The 13,242-nt window shown below is 38.1% G+C and overlaps 1 protein-coding gene across 3 annotated transcripts in view; it reads left to right on the top strand.

The window, feature by feature from the left end:
* Positions 1–13,242, top strand: part of LOC122569552 (discoidin domain-containing receptor 2-like) — a 141,094-nt gene that overhangs the window by 70,819 nt on the left and 57,033 nt on the right. The gene's annotated exons all lie outside the window — the stretch shown is intronic.

The following is a 13,242-nucleotide window of genomic DNA, read 5'->3' as shown; positions in this document are numbered from 1 at the left end:
GTGCAAGCACAGGACGCACTCGGACTACCATCTCGAGACGTTGTCGAGGACTTCTGGTCTTTCTCTTTGTTCCCTTCGTCGTCTCCTTGTCTCTCACTTTCCGTGGACCTAACGCTGGTCTCCCGAAAGGTGTCCAGCCGGCTCCGGGTGTCTGCTGAAACATGCATAAGGGCGACTATTGTTCAGGAGAAAATGATTACTTTGTGCACACTATACGAACGTATGAGAGATTGTTCTCGTAGTTGTCGTCGTCGTATCGTTGTCCTTGTCGATTTAGGAACCGGAGAATTCCGTAGGAGGATCGCCGTATCGTCGTTAGTTAACTGATTTGAATGACAAAGGACCAGATAGGTGGTTAATGTATCATATTTGAACTGGTGCGGCTGAATAGACGACGATGAATGCTACGATACGCAAAGCATTATATGTGAGAAGTTTAACGCGTAACTGCCGGATTTAGGTGATAATCCTTAAACTTGCAGTCATTCTCGTGTTATTGGTTTCCTGTACCTACAGCGCGTCGCTCGAGCACGGTGGCGAACGTGTTTCGGCTTTTTGATGCTCCGCGAGTCATCGGTAAGCTTGTTCTTGATGTGGTATGCAGACAAGTGAATTTAATTAACCCTGGAATATTATAGTTAGATTCCTTGCTGGTTTTAGAGACAGCAGAAAGGTGTTATATTACTCGTTTGTTAGTTCACCTGCTATTTACCATGGCTGTTTATTATTTGTATTCCTTCATATTTTCTGGCTTTATGTTTCTTGATATTTCGTGATAATCTCTAGTCATGAAAAGATTATTCGGTAGAAGGATCGAGGTTGTTTGAATCGATTAATAAAATTGTTATTCGACCATCTGAACTCTATTTTGACTTATCTTCACAATAGAGATATTTCATTTTTGATATTAACGAGATGCTATATAAATGTAGAATTACAGGATTAACCGAGTCACTTGCAAGATATCAAATATTAATGAACTATTTAGAGTGCAAAATAATTAACTCGAACAAACGTAAACTAAAATGAATAAAATCAAGTAAAATCAACTCCGACGAAGTACTAAACTTTCGAAACTTTTCTGATTAAACCGGGAAATTCAGGAAAATACGATTCCTAAAACAAGAGTTCATACTTCTGTAGGATTCGCCTGTAAACGCTTTGGAACCGCAATCTTAGCGAATGGCCGCCTTAAAATTTTCCAATAAAATCACATAAATAAATCATGAAACCGATCGTAAATATCTCATGAAACACTTTATTACGAAATCGCTGGAACGAGAGAAGCGCGAAAAGCTTCTTCGACGGAAGCTGACAAGCACCCTTTTATTATTCTCAACGTCCATTTCCGGACATACGCGTTTGGATTCGTTCTTCAGGTGATCTATACACTTTCATCGGGTCGAAGAGTTCCCATAAATCGAAGGTAGGAACGTTTAATCATGTTGGAAGTTCGGCAACTGGGCCAAATTGCTCAAAGAGGAATATTACTACGCGTCGTTGGACCTTTCAGATAGTAACAAATTAACCAACTTTCAGTGTATCAGCTGGAAATTATTCGAACGTTGTTCAAACTCCTCTGAAACATTTATCCATTCGATTCTAGTCGATATTTCCACTTCTGTTACGAATTCGTAAAAAGATATGCCAATACAGGGTGTTTAAGTAATTAAATATTTCTATTATGTTTATAACATGTGGATTTCCATGTAAATTTTGTATGCTCTTTTTAAATAAATTTATTTCAATTAACTTTTTAGGATATTTGCAGTAGGTGATAACTTTAGTTTATTTTTGGAGCGTTGAAAATATTTAAAATTTTATTAATGTTATCGTTGTTTAATCTAAATGTCTGAATTATTTATGGTATCGCTAATTATCGATGACTCCGATGGCATCGCAAAGCCTCATTAGCGACTACCAGAGCAAGCAACACGTAAATGATATTGGAAAATATTCGAGTCACATAACTATAAATATATTTAGAAATCTGGAATATAATAGGGTGCAGTCGTTAAACAACTTAGAAATAAAGAAACAAGGTACAGTCTGAATAATTTCAAATTCATAAATTCAATACTGAGAAAAATACACAACCTGACCAAATATATTGAACAGATGCAAATAAATTAAAAATTGATTAAATGAAAAACGGATTAATTAAACCAATATTCTCATGCGGAAACTACCGTAACAGTATTCTTCTTGTTCAAATATTTTTTGAACGAAGTATCAATGGAAATCAAAAAAACAATGTTGCTAACAAATGAAGCGAAATTTGAGCTTTAAATGTTTATTAATTATTTTATAAGGAAATGTATGGAAAGACAACGTCGTTTTTGTTGTACGGGGGGCATTTAATACTAAATAAAGCTATCTGAAGTAATCTATTCTAACGTGGCTCAATACATAATAGAAGCTATGACCGGAATAATCGGTGAACAGGAGAGGCGAACGTACAAGAATAAATCGAATATGCACGAGGACAAACATTACGCCAATTATAGAGGGTATTGTGCACGTGTTTGCGCGAAACAATAGAGGACAATGTTACAATTTATTCCATGTCTATTCCCAGCGTCGCATTCGATTAAGCTTCAAGCTTTTCTTTCATTCGTCGATCACTGAAATTCAACCATGCTCCTCGTCAGAACTTCGTCGACTTAAGTAAAATTCCTCGCTGTTCCTTCCTATTATCGCTTTTTCTTCTCGTTCTCTCTTTCTTTCTTTTTTCTATCAGATCTTCCATTTTCTATCGGAGAACTTTTGATAGAAACGTCCAACCTCCTCGATCTTGAATGCAGAAGAGTTCCCTACGATCTGATGTTCCAATCTGAGTTTCCGAATCAGGTGTCGAGCGCAGGCTTTGGAAAATAGCAATTTTGGAGATGCGTATACTCTCAGAGATATCAGTAGTGTTCGTCGTTTATGAAAGAAAATATGCTTGTGTTCTATCGTCTTTGCACAAGAATAACAGCACTCCAGAATTCGGGAAAGAGGGGATCGAGAAAGAGCGTTTAGAAGGGTCGTCTTCAACAAGAGTTTTCTATCATTTTCTCTGGAGTTATTTACAGTGGATACGAGCGGAGAAAAATACTTTTCGAAAACAAAAACAAAGATTATTCATTGTCGTGTGATATATAAAAATTTCTTGAAAAAGCTAGTTCGATACGACAAGGAAATTTATTTAATTATATTGAAATCAACATCTATTTTTAAATATTTTTTAAACCAGAATACACGATATCAGAAGAAGATTAATTATATTACAGCGAATATTTATCTTTTACGACACTACCTGTAACTTCTATGATACTGGAGGAAGATTAAATTAATTAAAATCAGTACTTACTTTTTACAATAGTACATAAAATTTTTTTAAAATATCTTCCATAATATAAGAAGAAAATTTAATTAATTAGGTATATGAGAAACCATATTTATTTCTTACAGCAGTAGATTGATAAAAGTTTATTAAATCAACTACTACGATACTTGAAGAAGATTCTAGTAATTATACTTTAATTAATATTCGTATTTTCACAACAGTATACACACAAACAATTTCTAAAGTAAGTTTTACGATTCCAGAAAAGCACTCAATTAAGTCTATTAAAATCAGTCTATACTCGAGCTGTTCGGAAGCCACATTGATCAACTTGATAAATTGAAAAGTGCAGGTGTGTGATGGTGTTGCGAATTCTGCTCTTAAAATTTACCTTAGAACATTTACCTATTATTTATGTTATCCTCTTGCGATAAATAAATGTATAGAAGTCACTTGTTTCTTGAGAATCGAATATCCTAATAAAATTAAGAATTTGAGAGAAAGTAAACTGGGTCAGTTTCGTTTCTGGGAGGCTTCGTTTAGCGCTCAGTTACGTCAATCTTTACGTTCTAAGAAAATTTGTACGTATTGGTTATGTCAAACAATACCAATCATATGTAAATCCATAAAAGAGTCGACATCGTGGTACATCATTCGAAAGAGTAGAGTGGATGAGTCCATGGCTGTCCGAACGAGAGGTTGTTCCCTTTCTACCGGGGCGTTTCTTCTCAGCCGACTGAATCGACCGTCCGTGACGAAAAGCTTCCCGGCTTTTCGCGGATTTGAAATGCAGAGCAGTTTCCCTCGACTATGGAAAGCTAGGCCGAGCTGGAGACGTCATCTTGTCCGATCCAAAGTCGTGTCGTCGGTTAATCTTCGATTCTCATCTTAGTCCTTGGGCGTGGAAGAAACTTCCTTCTACCCGACGATGCCCGATCTTTCCGCACTGCGAGTCTTATTTTCCTTTTTTCTTTCTCTCTCTCTCTCTCTCTCTCTCTCTCTCTCGCCTATTAAACTTTCCCCCTGATGTAATAACTCGAGCAAGCGGTTTATTTGAAATGAAGATCACGCCCGAAGCGGTCGGTGTAGGTTAAGGCGATACGATCTGATTTGTACTTCGATAATTCCTGCTTCCTTTGATCGTAGGGAAACTTGCATTTCGAAATTCATACTCAGCGAGCTTGCATTACTATGTGGTATTGCCTTCCCCGATTTTATTAATTGCGATAAAATTTGCCAAATATTTCACATCATATCATTTCTCGAAATCTGTCGAACTTTGATTCGTTATAACATGTGTTAATACCTATGTGTAGTGTGATTGCGGGGCTGAGATACAACATCGAAGACTTCATAATCAAACTTGAAGTTTTACACGAACGCAACAGTTTATGTTAACTAGAAACCGATTAGCACATTCCAAAGAATTCTGGATCATCGTGTGTTAATCTTATTACTCTTACACAAGCTAAAACCATATTTGTTTTCACATATTCTTCCATGACTCAAATCCTATATTTCATCCCACACGTTCCACCCTTAGGGATGGATTTAGATCCACCATAATTCCTCATGACTTAGCACCTCGGTATCCTTCGTAAACTTCATTTAAAAACTCTGACCCGAGACCTCGATAGAAGAAATTTCAAAGATCTGTCTCGATATTACTCTTCCCTTGTCACCCGCAAAACAAAAAAGAAAACCACAGAAGGAAAAAACGATCGACCCCATTCGGAGCGTACGAACGATCGAAAGTACCGGTTACCAGCTAAACCAAGCGACGTCGTTGGTCGCTCCGGGGTCCTCCCGGGTCATCTTCTCGCGCCGTGCCCGGTATCGCGGCTTAATCTTCGATTCTTATCTGCCGGAAGGCTCGAAGAAGCCGCCTAGTTCGCAATGGTCCATTGTCTTCTCTGTCAGCATCTTTCTTTTGGTTTGCTTTCCCTCCCTACTGTCCTTTCTCTTACGGTTACAGCGAGCAGGTACGCGGCGCTTGCAGCTCGGTAACCTCTTAACGTGACCGAGGAAAAAGGGTTTATACCCTCGTAGAGTCAGAAGAAGGGCGGAGAGGGGGTAAAGTGTAAAAGGGCGTCGCGTTGGATGGAGGACAGAGGCGGGCGATGAAACGAAGAGGAGGCCGCTGAAAACCATCTTCCGGATAACCGTATTACCCGCTGGCATTGTCTACGGCCAGCCAATTCGAAGTAATGAGACACAGTCGGTTGCAGAGAACAATCGGGCTTCCACCAGCGTGCAGGAGCCACGACGTGCCTTCCTACTTTCTCGCCCGCTATCTCTCCGCTCTGCGCTCGTCAACCATCTCTTCTCTCCTTAAACTTCCTCTTCCCTTCATCGTCTGTTCCATGCCGTCTTTCTTCCTGCGTGTCTTCTCCCGGCTACCTTACCCTTCGGCTTTATAAGGAGCACGTCAATTCTACGACGCGTAGTGCACACTAATGTAAGTCTCATCTTATTGCATTCTATTCCGTCCTCGTTTTCCTCTTTGTATCCCAGCTCCTTCTTCCGTTTCATCCTGTGTCTTCCGCTTCGTTTCGTTCTCCACGCTTCTCCTATCTTCCTCTGTCGTTTCCATCGGCTTTTGTGTTTCGTTTCTCTCCTTCGGCCATTTCCGCGCATTTTCCTTTTTCTTTTCTAAGGACGAGCGTTGATATTATATGTCGGCGAACAATCGCCTTGTAAACAATGGCGCATCTTTGGGACTTGAAAAGGAATCAGCGGTGACTAATGAGCGTAAACGCGAGCAGGGTCTTGAGAGACGCGAAACGCTCGCGACAGTATTGTTCTTTAAAGTTTTCGGGAATGGAGCTTGGGATGGCTGCGGCATTTATACCAGTATGAAAGGAGAGCGAACGGTGTGAAGTCGTGTATTTAGAAGCGGATGGTACGTGTTTCGATGGAAAATTATTAGGGTTCAGGTTTTTGAAAGCTGATTCGTGATCCTTGCTTTCATTCGGAGAATCGCACAGACCGGTGCAGCTTGCTTCTTGAAACACGTGGGCGTAACTCCGTGCATCAATTGGGAGCGTAAAAGTAACGAGGGAAGTTGGTGAAAATATCTGTCCTATTTGATCTACGTTCCAAGTTACGGAGGTTTTTTATTCTGGTAATCCTTGTTTGTAGCTGATCTGATGTAATTCGTTTCACTCAGCTATAGATAGTCGTAAAAGAAATTTTACGTACTAAATATAAATGTGTATTTTATATTCGTGTAAATTCTATATAAATTCTTTATTTCTTATAATAACAGGAATATAGCAAGAAGTGTCGACATTTCATTTCTGCGATTATCAAAAAACATGCAGATGCTTTCACCAAAATTAATTCTGACTTTTATTGAAACAGAGACAAATACGCTTATTTATCTACGACATACTACTCTAATTATATTGTTCCGCATGTAGCATTTTAGATACAGGTCGGTTTTAATATTAATGAAGTACAAGTACAAAGCCAGGATAGATAAATGACGTCGCAGTACAGGCCAAGAATAGATAAACGTTAGTATTATTTCCTGTGCGAATAAAATTAAGGTTTAATTTCCATCCCGCTAATGAATTAAAATTTAATTTGTCGGATAAATATAATACATACACGTATGATAGAACGCCAATATTAAGTTATATTTATAGAATTTCGAAATCTACCACTGTTATGTATAGATCGAATCTGAAATTAATTTATTATCAAATTTATTCTACAAATGAAAGGCTACTTTAGTAAACCTGTCCGATATTAACATACAGCATCAGTTACCATTATTTTCACTCCGTATTCCTCTTCTTATCCTCTTATTAATATTTTGAAATAACTTTCAAAGGACACATCAAATATCTCCGCCAAGAAATTAACAGAAAAGATAAATTCTGTTGCAACATTCCATTATGTTCACGTCTCTGTTCTCATTGGCTCGTGAAACGCGCGTCAAGTTCGCCTCTCGTCTCTCGCGTCGAGCCTCGTCATATCACGTCCTCTTCTTTTGCTCGACGCTCCTCTAGAATATTCATCTTTGCCGTCGTGCGTATACCGAGCTGGGATGCATACGATGTCACGTGTACGTGCTGTCATCTAGGTACACCAGGCCCCGTCATAGTGTAAACAATGAAGCAACACCGGGGAAATACGCAGAAGCGATGGAAAGTTGCACGAAAACGAGGATCCAATAGTCGTATACCTTCGTCGAGTTTCAAGAAAATCTGGAACCCTTTGCGTGAAAGGAGCAACGTTAATCGCTGTTTACATGTAAGAATTTTGCTTGAACATGGTTAAAGCTTCGTTATACGGTAGCAGTCACGCAATTCAGCTGTAACCGTATCTCTTGTTTGCCGCAAGATAAAAGAGTGTCAGCAGAGAATGTCGAGTGATATGGTTAAGTCGGCCCGTCATTCCTCGAGACGTTTTACAAAGCCAGGGGAGAGAACGAAGGAAAAATGGTTAGGGAGAAGACGAATCTGAAAATTTGTAGAGAATGGTTATGACAGGATCAACTTACTAAATAAATCCCGATGAGTGAATTTGCATAAGATTTATATGGGTTTAATATACTATACACGAGCTTCCATCGTTATGAGAAGAAATATTATGTATCAGTGAATTTTCTCTACGAATGAAATAAATAGAGGAAACGATATACGAGATTTATTTATTCAGAAGACTCTTTTATAAATTTCCAAATTTTCATTACTGCATATATGGCAATGTCTTTTAATATTTACGATCATACAGATTTTCCAATTAAACTCTGTCTTCATTAAAAATATACTGAAATTAACAATTTTGTCATTTGTACACCATTTTCCTTTAAATTCCTCACATATACATGAATACTAATATTTAAAGGGATACATAATTCTCTAACTTTATCCACAATTTTGTCAAATTAGATATTATATATACTTTGTACCATTTTTCCTCCGAGTATTTCGTATCCAATGTCACATTTATACACAAATTGGGAAGATACTCTAGACGTACAGAAATCTTTGTTTCCCAAAAGTTGACACGAACAGCAGTCTCCTGCTATTTCCTTGTTCAGTGCCTTTGCTAAAAATTCAAGAAGGAAGGGGGAAAAAAGAAAAAGGAGATTCCAACCCGATATTATCGATCGAAGCTTTTACATTCGAAAGCCAGCCCCGCAATGGCGTTTCCTGTCACTTTGTTCATCCGCTCCTTCCAACTTCGTAATCAACGCAGCGATGCCTATTAGTCGTCAGACCAGCGTGTCCTCTCTCGCCAACCATTATTATCCTGACTACTGATTTCACCTGCAGCTACACGGTTCTAATTAAAGTGTCTGAAGTCTGTCACTCCACAGATGACAGTGCTTTCAATGTCATCGGGAGTCTTCCTGTCTGACGGCTGCTAGAATATTGAAAGCGATACCATAGTCGCTGGAAACCTGGGCAAGGGACCAGGAAACTGTTTCCGTATCGCGTTACTGCTTTATTAGCGACATAATATTCGTCTCGGCCTAGGATAATGAGACGAAACGTCGCAGGGCGATGGATAGTAGTAACATTCATTGACAACTAGAATGTCACCTCATTTTACAGATTTTATTCCAATAAATGTTTTTATTCATAATTAGGATTCTTATTTTGTATTATATATCTATCTAATAATTATCTTTTTTATGTTAATTTTACAACAATTTTTTTCTGATTTTATCGATAATGTTCGACGCTGTCTTGGTATAAGATATCAAACAAAATATAAATTTTTTAATAATCCTATTAATTTTTCCTAATAATTTATTACCTACCTCACTCGCTACAAGTGTTCTGCTATCCTAATAATTTTTTACATTTACCTCACTTCCTGTAAATGTCCTAATACTTATGAATGGAAATGTAGATCTAACATTCGAACATTCGTATATTTTCTCTAATATTCTCGTTCTACTTTATAACTCGGCGCAAATACGTGAATTTATTTACGAAACTGGAAATAATCTTCTTTTATGAAGATACACGATAAATTTTTTAGGGAGGTCTTTTTATTAGATAATACACGAAGCGAAATGTTTTACAACGGCGGATGTGCAATATATTCCTCATGTTATCAAGGTTTCTTTTTTTATATTCAAATATATTGAAATATTGTCTCGGAGTTTATCAGATCGTCGAACTTTTTTATGTACGTACAACGTTTTATTTGTATGAACAATGTTAATCATCGATCGTACATCTGGAACCCTACAAGTCCAAAAACAGAGAAAAGTGACTATATCCTGTGAAAACGTTACTTATTAAAATGTATTTTAAAATTTACCATTATTTATACCATTCCTTGGTGATAATAAACTTATGGAAGCTATTTACTTTTTACGAGACAGATGTTAATAGTCTACCGAGTTAATGAAATTAACAATGTTACGAAAACTGCAGTTGATTAATTCAGCTTTCAGAACCGCAATTATCGCGTCCACGTAATTATTATTTATCAAAGGAATAAAAAGGAAGCAGAAAATGAAACTACAAGTTTGCGTTAGACGGGTCAGACAATATAAAGAGGGTGCATTAATCTGAACGCGAAATGGAACAAACGAACGCGTGTACGTTTAAAGTAAAGTGCTGAACGATTTTTTTACGGTTCACTCGCACGCCAAGCTTAGACTGCCGCGAGGTTTATACTGTTCGCTAAAACTGACTACCTGTACATACTCAGATTTTCTTGATTTTCTCAAGATTCAGCCGCGTTGCGAGTCTCTACGAGGATGGAGAAACGTACTAGTCCCTTTTTTTCAACCGACGTATTCGAGAATATTTCACCAGTTGCCCTGAAAAATGAAAGAAGGGAAGGGGAAACGTCGCGTGCGTGCCCTGGTATAATGTTCTGATGAATCAGCCAGGTGTCTGAGAGAATTTGAAAAGATATCGCTTAGGATTAATTTACGACGCACCCTAACGTTGAATAAAAATTTGCTGGAGGGTGTAGTGACTTAGGAACGATAAGAATTGTCTCTGTGCCATCTCGAAGATTAATGGAGCTTTAGAGAAAATAAACGAGGCAAAGCGTATCCAAAACCTCTTGCATATTCCATCTGTATGCCTATACAGGGGGATTGAAAATGATGATTCTTTATCATTGTAAAGTTGTCGGATTAATTTGATTTGATGATAAATTTTCATTTTCACAATCGTATTCGAATGTGTATTATTTCACAAAAAGTCTGCGATACAAATTTGACAAATTATTTTTACGAAAGGAAAAAGGTCAGTTCTCTGTAATAATGAGCTATTTATTAGGATACTTATTGTCATTTACTTTTAAAAGTGTAACGAATAATTCACGATGCAATAATAACATGTACTGTGTCTTTATTCGCCGGAAGTCGCACTGGACGGTCGTTGTATTATTATTGAAACGACGCACGCGGTTAGACAACGAGCACGAAGGGATTTTTGGGTTCACAAGCTCGACCCGAATGCTCGTTATGGACACACCTTGCCTCGTTTCACCTCTTTTACGCTAACTTTCTTAACGTTTCGACTTTGCAGGATATCACTCGTCCCCATGAAGCTAATTTTACGCCAATTACGATACTAAAGGGACGGGATATTCGCCTTCTAAGCATTCTGTAAAAACGAAGGACATGAGGTAGATAGGTCGTGATAGGTACTGAAGAAGTACTAGAGTATAATTAACAGTGTATTTATTTACAACACTCCCAATATACACTTTGTGTGGAACACACTATTGCTGAACTGACGGTTCACGGTCCGCGATTACAAATTCGGTTTCCAGACGGTGCGATACAGTGTCGATTGAACAGAGTGTGCGAAGCGAGTTCGGACGATAATTGATTAAGATGCGTCGCGGAGCTCTAGTCGACTATTAACTGAACTCTCCATCACGATGATGCTGCAGAGGAAAACTATGAAGGGATGTGCCTATGGATACAAGATCATCGAATTCGGCGAGGAGAACCTTCGTTAGGAGAGTGAGGGAGAAGGACGTTGCTGTTAATTGGTTAATTTCTATGTTGGGGGTTGAAGAAGGACGCTAGCCACCCTTGAGAGAAAGCTGCTAGCGGGAAGCATCGTACGTGAGAAAAGCAGTTTTCTCGTATCTTTCGTGGAAGGTGATAGATCTAGGGACTGTTAAGAGAAAGACTATTTGTTCGTTTGAAGAACCTTAGCTAAACAAGTCCTAAGATTTATAGCGGGTCCTTAGGCTAACTGAAATTATACTGTGAAGATGTATAGACATCTGACAATCATCTTATCCAAAGAATAAGGTCTTTGTGTAGCGAGCCACGGGACAGAAACCGTTGAAAAGTTTACAGTCGAGTGCCGCTACAGACACATGAGCCTGCTTCCATTCCCGTCGAACGGAATGAATTTTTATTCGTGTTTGGAATATTTAATAACAATTCGAAGAAATTTTACAGAATATTTTCTTATAAATTATTCAACGAAGAGTAGAATGATCATGCGTGTCGAAAGTAACACGCGAAACATTATTTCTCTCTAGCTAAAATATCAAACGCATGTAAATTTCCTGAAAATATTTATCTGCAATAATTTGTATACAGTTACATGAACGTTTTCTTTAATAATCAGCCGATTTAATTACTTAACATTTATAAAAATAATTAATCATAGCTAAAAATTTACTAAATGCTAAATTTGCAGTTTCTTCATTCAAGCAGAACTTATTTCACGAAAAATGATGGTCTTAAAAGTTATATCGACGAATACCCTAACAATTCTCAAACTCAATCTTCTCCAAAAATTTTAAAGAATCGTATTTTATGCTTTCTATTAATTATTGCAATTGATTGATAGCTCTATTTCTGCTGCGCCTCTTATTACGCGATAGTTACAATTAATATATTATAGGCTAAATAAATTAACCGAAAGCTTGCGATTTTCACTTCAATACGGTCGATTCAGTAGCTGAAAAAGTATTCCCAGAAGTAGTCCTCCTTAAACCACAAACGACTATTCGACGCGAAATCTCTCGAAACCATTACGGCACAGAGAATATTCTATAATTCCGTAGTGAATGATTCATCGTAGACCCTCCATTGGCGCTAAAAGTCCCACGTTTTGCTTAGATATCTTTGATTTCGATAAGGCGTCCCGTTCGAGAGTTAGCACAGTCGTTTCCAACTTTAAAAAAAAAAGTCGTTTTCTGGACTCCATCCATGCGACTCGCGTCGCCGTTGCATCCATTAGCTCGTGAAATCAGGTCGGCAGGCTTCGAATATTTCATCGATGAAGACGAAAAAAGATGCAAAACACAGAGTCCTGCTCGCGAGGTGAGCCAAAAAAAGATCAGAATAAAAAAATTACAAAAAAGATAAAAAAAGAGAAAGATAGGAAAGGAGAAAAATGAGTGAGTGACAAAATTCAATATGGAGAGTCTTAAAAAAAAGCTCCAGCGGCCGTCAGTCGGCCACTGCTGGTGGAATAGATTTAACGACGGTGCTTATGCGGCTTTCGTAGACCGATGACTGGTCGAAGGGACTGTTAAAAAATTCGTATGGCCAACAATAGCGCGAAACGATCCGGTGTCCCAGTTTTCTCCATGCGGCCCATTGTATGCTGTCCCGTTTTCTCTCTTTGCAACTTCAACGATTTACGACGCGTGGTACACGAGCCACGTAAATTCGCATCCGACTCGTACTGGGAAAACAGTGCGTGATATTGGCCAATGTTCGACGAGTAGGGTCGTGTACACGGATCGAGATAAGCACACCATAGAACGAGACCTTGTCGTTAACCGACATGACAGAACATTAGCTTCGGCTATCATTTTATTTAGTTTCGTTTTTTGCAATATTTTTTATTCTCGTTTGACTTTTGTTCTTTTCTTTTCGATGTTAGTATGCCGTTTTAAACTCCGCTTAACTTAATCAAGTTATCTGAATTCGAGAAATTTGGAGAAAC

This window comes from Bombus pyrosoma, linkage group LG7 (genome assembly GCF_014825855.1).
Source record: "Bombus pyrosoma isolate SC7728 linkage group LG7, ASM1482585v1, whole genome shotgun sequence".
Lineage (NCBI taxonomy): Eukaryota > Metazoa > Arthropoda > Insecta > Hymenoptera > Apidae > Bombus > Bombus pyrosoma.
The sequence above is the reverse complement of the archived record's forward strand: the minus strand, read 5'-3'. Positions and strand labels throughout refer to the sequence as shown.